At 37.9% G+C, this 8,725-nt stretch overlaps 1 pseudogene; it reads right to left on the reverse strand.

Annotated features, from left to right (window-relative positions):
- LOC147464830 (uncharacterized) overlaps positions 1 to 4,046 on the reverse strand; it is an 8,587-nt pseudogene extending 4,541 nt beyond the window's left edge.
- Positions 4,047 to 8,725: the final 4,679 nt, after the last annotated feature.

Genomic DNA, 8,725 nt, shown 5'->3' on the forward strand with positions numbered 1-8,725 from the left:
GGGTGCTTGACTTTGGTGCATGATTAAGGTGCTTGAGGGTGCCTTGAGAAGCTTGCCTGAGATACTTGCCTGAGATGCTTGAGGGAAACCCCTACTTCAAGTGCCTAGTCATGCTTGATGACTAAGGGGCTTGCTCATCCAAAGTCAAAAAGATCCCTACAAGGAGGGGGGTGAGCCTACAAGGGGGGGGGGTGAGAGAGAACACACACCACACACACACACACACACACACCACACACACACACACACACACACACACACACACACACACACACACACACACACACACACAACAAGGGAAGCCCCAGCTTGAAGAGGCAGCAAGGACACTTGTCAAGTTCCTCCTCATGTTGCTCTCATGGTGTGCCTGAAACCTATTGATTGGCCATCCAAGGGGTCCAATGATAATAAAGGATATTTAATTAATTGATTTTGCATTTATCAAGTCCTCTCTCTCAAAGGGGAAAGGGGGACACTTGTCCCAAGGCTATCCCTGTTGCTTGTAATGGCTCCTGCTTGTGATTGGCTAGGCCTGGAGGGGTCCAATGAGCTTCAAGCATGAGCCACAAGGGGGGGTCGACCCAAGCAAGCTAGGGGGGTGCTTAGGGGGTATACTCACCCACACACACTCACAAACACTCTCATTGTGTACTTCGCAAAGTGCAAGAGCTGCCTCTCTTTCTCCAAGTAAGTAGAGGTTGAGAGCCTACACCAACACTCTTGGCTATGGAGTGCAAATCCATCCAAGAGCCATGCTTCAATGCTTGAGCTTGCCATCTATTTCTTCTTCATTACTATGCTATTATGTATGCTAGCGCAATAGTTATGATAAGTGAGGAACTAGCTCTTTCTCGTATGAAATGTTTCTTCTTCCTCTTCCCTACCCTCATTCCCTGCTAGCTCTCTCCACCTTCGAAGGTGTTTGAGGTCTTGGGACTGAGGCTTGGTATAGTTAAATCTTTCTTCAAGTTTAGGTTATGCTATGATGGTGATGCATGAAGCTTTCCATCTTCATTGCTTCACCTAGGTCACAAGGAACACAAAGAATGTATTGTAACAAGTCTCTCTTTATGGGAGAAATCATAATAGAAATGCCTATTGGAGGGGGGACCGGCTCCACATAAATCCGGTCCTCAACTGTTGTCACGTTCTCTAAATTCTCTCTCTTGCAAAAGTATTGTCTATGCCAAGTTAACTAATTGCTATGATTATGTTGCTATCTTCAATTATGTCAACCCGCTATGCTCACAAAATCATTTCTTGAAAGTACTCTTATTAAATTCCGCTACTATCAAATTGAATAGGCAAATTCCATTACAGCTCAGAAAAAGCACTTTAATAATGAAATATCCATAAACTTGCTATCCTTTTGCATAGTGCATAGTTCACTTATGCTTTTATTGCATGAAAACTGTAATAAATAACTATTTATCGATTTCCATTACATACCTTTCCGTTAGGAAGCAACCACCTTTAGTTGCTAAGTAAGGAATCTGCAAGCACCATATTAGAGAGTTTGAGACTTTAGAGCCAATTTGGAAATCACTGATGTCTTAAAGATTTGGCCATATGGACAAATCTCAAACTTTTTTTAAAGGCAACTCCTTCCATAAGATAGTACTTGAAAATCTCTTTTGAGCCATGATCTCAAAGCTTTGGCCATGTGTTCAAATCTTAAGCTCCTTTTGAAAGTGATTATTGGAAAATTCCCAAATTCACTAATATGGTGTTGGCCAGCAGCAAATTATACTTCAAAAATAATGGTTAAAATTATGTATAAAAAAATATCACGGAACAAAATAAAAAGCCATAAACTGAAACAAATGAATTTGCTTATGCCTACCGTCATCCACATGCTGTATATTATAATGTCCCATACCACAAGAATAGACATTATATGTCATATATCTGAATGTATGTAGATATCATTCGTCACAATCATTGTTACATAATCAAATTTCATTAATTCAATGTATACTATTGACATCATATGATCATAAACCAAATTCAAAAATCCAACTCCAACTCCAACACCAAATCCAAATCCAAATCCAAATCACGTTCATTATATACCTGGGTAACAAAATCATACTAGGGGCAGTGGTGGCCAATCACTGCAACATGATTTTGTAATCAATGTTCCCTAAATCAACGAATCAATACTAATCAAGCGTGCTACCTAAATCAGTGAATATGCACTTGTGCTACCTAAACCGACAAATTTTCACTAGTAATGTTTAAGCTAGAGAATCTATTGTTTGCTGGTATGCAGCCTAAATCAGCAAATCTGCACTCATGCTACCTAAATCGGTGGATCTACATGGATAATTGGTGTTGCCTAAATTGGACAATCTACACTAAGATGAACATTTACACACTGCCTAAATGCAAATATGTGTGCACACGACCAATGGACTAAGCAAGGCATAAAAGACAAAACATTTACTACCTTTTTGTCATCAAATTGGAGTATATTTTATTTGACATCACCTTAGCTCATGTGAGTAGCTTTTAAAGTTGTCTGGTGGTATTCTCCATTGTTGTAAAAGTCCAAAACTAGCTGAGTGTAGCTCCTTAGGTATATCTACAACAAAATCACTTAAAACAAGTAAACAAAGTGAGCATTTATCAAACGAGTAAAATAAATTGAGGGATTGTGTACGATGTATAGACTTATAACGATCAGTAAACTAGCACATGTAAGAAGTTTTTGAAGCCTGAGGTTTGGTATAGTTTGTTGTGCTTAGCTCTTTTATAATATGCATTGTTTGAGTAGGAAAACAAGTTTTGACAATGATTCTAAGTTACTTCAACTCATGTGTTTAGATATACATGATGGCAATAAGAATCTTTATCACCGTGCATCCTACACTCCATATATCTACATGACGTACATAATTGTCTCCTATTATAACTTTTGGTGCCATCCAAAAAATAGACTCTTTGATGGATTTGCAAGCATCAGTTATTGTGTCCTCATGAAATGTTTTAGATACTCCAAAGGAAGCCAATTTCACAAAAACATTAGAATCAACAAGCATGTTTCCAGCTTTGATATCTTTATGAAAACTTCTTTTCTTATGAAGATACTCAAGACCAAGAAGTAATTGTGTTTTGTAGATAGGAACAAGAGACTCACTAAATGTGCCAAATCTTTCTAGCATGCTTTGAATAGATCCGCTAAAAAACATCCTCCAAAAATATATAAAGAACACTGCCTCTTCATCTTTGTCCATATCTATGTAACCAACAATATGTTTGTGTCTTATCTCTTTATATAACGAGATTCTCTTTCTAGACAAGTCATGTAAAAAGCTTTCTCTTCATCATTAGTCATGTTTTGAAACTTCAAATGTTTCATTGGCATAAGCTCTCCAATGGATTGATTGATGCCACAAAACAACCGTCTCTAGATGTTGCAAGAGCTGCAAGTATCAAGGGGAGCCTTTGCATGTCTATCCCATCACCACAAACATCAAAACCACACTTGAGGACCTGATGCATGGTTTGAGCTTCTTGTGATGCAATGGCCTCTTCTCATAGTCTGCAATTGCCAATGGTGGCAACTGAGCAAAGCCACTTGACGTTCCTGATGCATTAGTGAGATATCTCATGTCATTGTGCGAGGTATCGAGATAGCCAAGTGATGAACTGGATGTGGAAGAGTTAAATGTTGAGAGGAGATTTTGATTGCCCCCTAGAGGAAATGAAAATGCCATCAAAGCATTGTTGAGAGATCTTTCTAATGGTTTGGTCATTGCATCTAATGACTAAGCATGATTCAGTGGAGACAAAGTCCACTTTTGTGCTCTAGTGTGTGGCCTTTGAGCTTCAAAAGAGACTTCTCTAATTGTCTCTTGTTAATCAAGTGTTGAGGCAGGGGCAGGAGATGTTGGCTTGCCATGCCATGCTAGAGGGGATCCCAAACCTTTAGCCAATGAGCTTGGACTCTTTGCCGCATTTCCCAAACATTTAGCCAATGAGCTTGGACTCTTTGCCGCATTTGAATCAGAGACATTTTTGTCCTTGTCTAATAAATGCTGCATGATCTTGAGTAAAAGACTTCACAATCAGCTCACATACATCATGTTCTCCTCTAAGAAAATCTAGGCAAAGGAAATACCTCAACTCTATTTGAGCTCATTTTTCATGGGAAAGTTCCTTCAATTTACAACCTCAAAACCTATCAATATAGATTTCAGATTTATCCTTCAATGTAATCAAAACCACAAAATCAAACATTGTGTATATGTAACCTGGCTTTATTAGTTATTGTCAAAAGCCCTTTTATCAACAACTCAATTATTAAATTACCTAGATTATGAATTATTAGGCAACTTAGAAAACAATAGCCTCTTTTTACCTTGAAACCATAGAGTTTACACTTGCATCATGAGAAACCTTCAAGATGCATGAGTATAGGCTGTTTACAAATCATTTGCCCAGCTTGTGCATATGGTGGAGGCAAGAGGCAAAAAGGGGATGGCTAAAAGAGGGGCATATGAGAGGTTGCTCAATCAAGAGAATATATCCAAGTATCAGTGGGAGTTGAGCATTGGACATAGTTTAAAAATTTGACGTGATAGATTAGTGTGGTTAAGGAGGACGGGTTAATGTCCCATTCATGATTTGACAACACTAATCCTAATTAATATAGAAAATGCTTAAGAACACAAAATGACAAAAATTGGTCAAGTTCTCAATGTAGCATCAAGTTACATTTTCTGTGAGCATAGAAATGAGCTCAATATATAGGAGAAGAAGTGGTAGGTTGAGTGACATCATCAATGAGGTGTGAGAGATCATTCAAATTAGCCAAAGAGGAGAGTACAAGTTGAAAACTCATGTACACCTTTTTGGGGCTGTTTTTGGCCTATCTATTGGCTCCATTATGCAGTGGAAAGGTGCTAGAAAGGTCCATGGGTCATGCATACATATGTGGGAATCATTTTGGATATGTAATCATGCATGTGGACTAAGGGAGAGTTTACTAGGGGCATAAGTTAGGTTTGCCCCATCATGAAGCTTTAATGCATAAAACGCTAATCACAACTAGTGAGAAATGAGGTGGAAGGCCTCATGGTGTGTAAACCACACCCTACCATCCCATAAGGAATTAGACACATTACATTGTAAACAATCTGATCTCTCATGTTCAATAGGATCTCAAGAAGGTGCCTCCTCATAAATGTTATACACCTAAAGAATTTTAGTTGGATCAATATACTTGCTCATCATTAGATTGAGCTAATCATTTTCAACTATTGCAATAGGAATGGAAGACAAAGATGAATTTTGAAAGAAGAGACCAACTTTACTTCAATGTTTTTCAACTCTTGGGTCTGTTCTATCTTGCTTGTATTGCTTTGCATTCTCGGGGAGAAAAAAGCTACGCGTATAAAATCTTGTCATCATTTGGTTATGCAATCAACAAACATTAGAAGCAGATGCTATGTGCACATGCATGCAAAGTAGAATCAAGAAAATGGATAAGTAGGGCATTTAGGCATCTTTGCACATGTAGATTTATATTTGTGATAACAGGACAAGCCACAAATTTCCTATTATATGGTAGTTTGCAATTGTTTCCCTTCCATCAAACAGCTTGCACTTGTCTAAAATCTCAAGCAACAGATGTAGCCCTCCTATGTGCATGTGTAAGGCCATCGCTTTCTTAAAATGATGATGATGGTCAAGAGGACCCGCATTTCCTCACACTGCAAGGGTCATAGCTATCTATTGTTTTTTTCCCGTCTCTCTCCACCATGATCACCAGCACACCCACAACGTAGAGAAAAACCAGGTTATGTGTGTGCCAGTCCTAAGGTGATATCATGTGGAAAATGGGGCGCAAAGCAGTGCGAGTGCTACTGGGTAGGCAACTGGAGTCAAAGGAGAGTTGGTAGAAAGGAAGAGAGAGCGAGAGATATATATAGAGGCAATTCTTTTTCTTTTGCATGAGTGCTTAGCGAACCTTTTTTTAAAAACTGATAGTCATTGTCTTTGGGATAACGGCTGAGCAAAAGGTTGGCATGCCCTAATTTTAGCAGGCTACGAACTCACGAGCTCAAACCGCTCTTTGTTGTTGTCAATTTCTTGCCTACCACCACAACGTTTTTATTTGCATGGGTGGAATGGGTGGTGGGCTACATGGGTATGTGCAGAGTCCCATGCACATTGTCCGGCTATTGCCGCTATTGTGTTGAGGACTATGGAGCTAACAAAAACCACCGCCGAATAAGGCCCACCCTACTATCACCATCAAACAATAAAGATGTCCATTGTGGGGTGGTCAAAGAGTGCATTGGTTTGATGCTACTGCAACCTTGGTAATGGTGGCCCCTTACCTTACTAGAGCACGGTAATACTGGCCCCTTAGTCTATTACTCCATCATGCCTACTCCGCTTCATATGTTGAGTTTGCCGAGTGATGGGTTTTAGCAAGATGCCACACAGGTCCTTCAAATTTTGAGACTTTGTAGTCACTTGGGGTTGTTTCCCATATCCATTAGATCTTTAATGAAACTCATTCAAAAAAATTCTTGAGGTCTCTTAGGATTGTGTCTACAATGTTGAATTTTCTCCAATTCTTCTTCTATCCATCCTTCTTCTTACATCTCACCATGCCTTCTTTTTCTACTTCTCTTGGGAGCCAAGGTAAGGATTAACTAAGCCTCCTTTGGTATGAAGAACTTATTCTTGTACTATACGCATCCTCAATCTAACGACGTATTCTTCTTAATCATATCTAGCCTCATGTCCATCTTACCACTGTTTTAACAAGCTATATCAATATCTATCGAGCGCTAACTGAGGTATTAGCAATAATTAGATTTTACTCAATATATAAAATATCATAATTTTTATATCCTATTAGGATATCTTTCACTGATTACAAATTAATGAAGGATTAAACATTGAGGCATCCAAAGATTTACAAGAAACAGGTAACATGAAAGAGGAATAAAACAAAAATATTTAAATTAACCAAAAAATAATTATGTAAGTGCACTCAGCTCTAGTGCATAATTGTATCCTCGTTCAAATGCCAATTTTCAGATCTCTTTGATCGATTGTTAACAAGAGCGTAGTCTTGTTGCTTTGATACCACTGTTGTAGTCAAGTGCACAGAGGGCCTGCAAAATACACAAATAGCATGTTGCAGACAATTAAATCAACATATCTGCATACTTGGCAAAATGCACATATGTACAATTGAGAAATAGTACAGGATTTAAGAGAGAGAGAGAAGGAAATAGAGTAGGAGAGCACATGCAGGCGCATCTTCGATAGCGGAGTGCTACACAGGCACGTTGAGAGAGGAGATGTGAGAAGAGAAAAGAAGGACACAGACATTGGGTGCAATCCCCCCCGGTGCAAGAGTGAGCATTTTCCTCTTGCACATATTTACTTACAAATTTCTTGAATGCTTAAAATGATTACAAATTGTCTGCCGAGACATAAAGTGACCATAGCTCATAAAGAGCACTTTAATAATGAAATATCCATAAACTTGCTATCCTTTTGCATAGTCCATAATTCACTTATTCTTTTGCCACCTGCAATAAATAATTATCTATCAATTTTCATTACATAGCCCACATTCTATTTGATATTTTTCCACATATGGTGTATATCACTTTTCATCATATATTGCCACCTTTCATTAAGAGCCTATATAAGGCCACCATGCTTAACTTGTAATTCTCTCTCATTTTGATCAATCAAGCAAGTTTATTTCCTTTTACATTTATATTTTCTCTAACACTTATTGCTAATTTCTATGATGAATCTTTTTATTATGATGAATGCCTCGTTGGTCTATCCACTATAAGAATTTTAATTACTACTAAATTAAACCATATCACATAAGGTGATTTGGAATAATCGATAACAATCTCGTAAGTATTTCATTACCCAACATACTCAAATTTTGTGTCAAACAAGTGATAAATGTATTATATCTTATGCTTTTCCTTGGCCACAAGTACACAAATTTGCTAATTTAGGCAGTGTACAAGCGTCAACATGGTGTCAATTCACCAATTTAAGAAACACCAAATTATTTAGTGCAAATCTACTAGTTTAGGTAATGCTAGTGCAAATTGCCAATTAGATAGTACAACCATAAATATAGATCCACCAATTTAGATAGCATTAGTGTAGATTCGTCATTTTACACAGTACGACCATAAATGTAGGTTCAATAGTTTAAGTAACGTAAATGTAGATCTATCAGTTTTGGCATCTCAAAATAATGGCACCTTCCACAAACTTTGCTACTCTGATCTGCACCTACCCTAAACTTCCTTTTGCAAAGCTGATCTCGGAAAAAAAATCAAGAATAACAAAAATGGACATGAAATAGGTTGTTTTACAGGTCAAAACAAATCAGTAAAAATTTACAACTATCTACCCTCAACCCACAGGCAATCTGCCAAACATACAATAAAATCGATGCTAAATTTGGAAAAACTTTCAGCAAGAAAGTTGTAGACCATGACATTTGCAGCAAGGACTATGGAACCAAGCTAAAAATTGATCTTGTACTTAGTCAAATTTTAGCTACAAGATAATTTTGATAATTTTATAGCTTCGTCCTATTCTCCTCCACGACATTGCAATGATACAAGACCTTCACTCCAACTACAATACCACTTGAAGAGTGCACAATGTGTGTGGAGTGCAAGGGAGGAGAATATCAGACATGAGCACAATGTGGTTG

Source organism: Adiantum capillus-veneris, chromosome 1, assembly GCF_014529385.1.
Source record: "Adiantum capillus-veneris isolate H3 chromosome 1, ASM1452938v2, whole genome shotgun sequence".
Lineage (NCBI taxonomy): Eukaryota > Viridiplantae > Streptophyta > Polypodiopsida > Polypodiales > Pteridaceae > Adiantum > Adiantum capillus-veneris.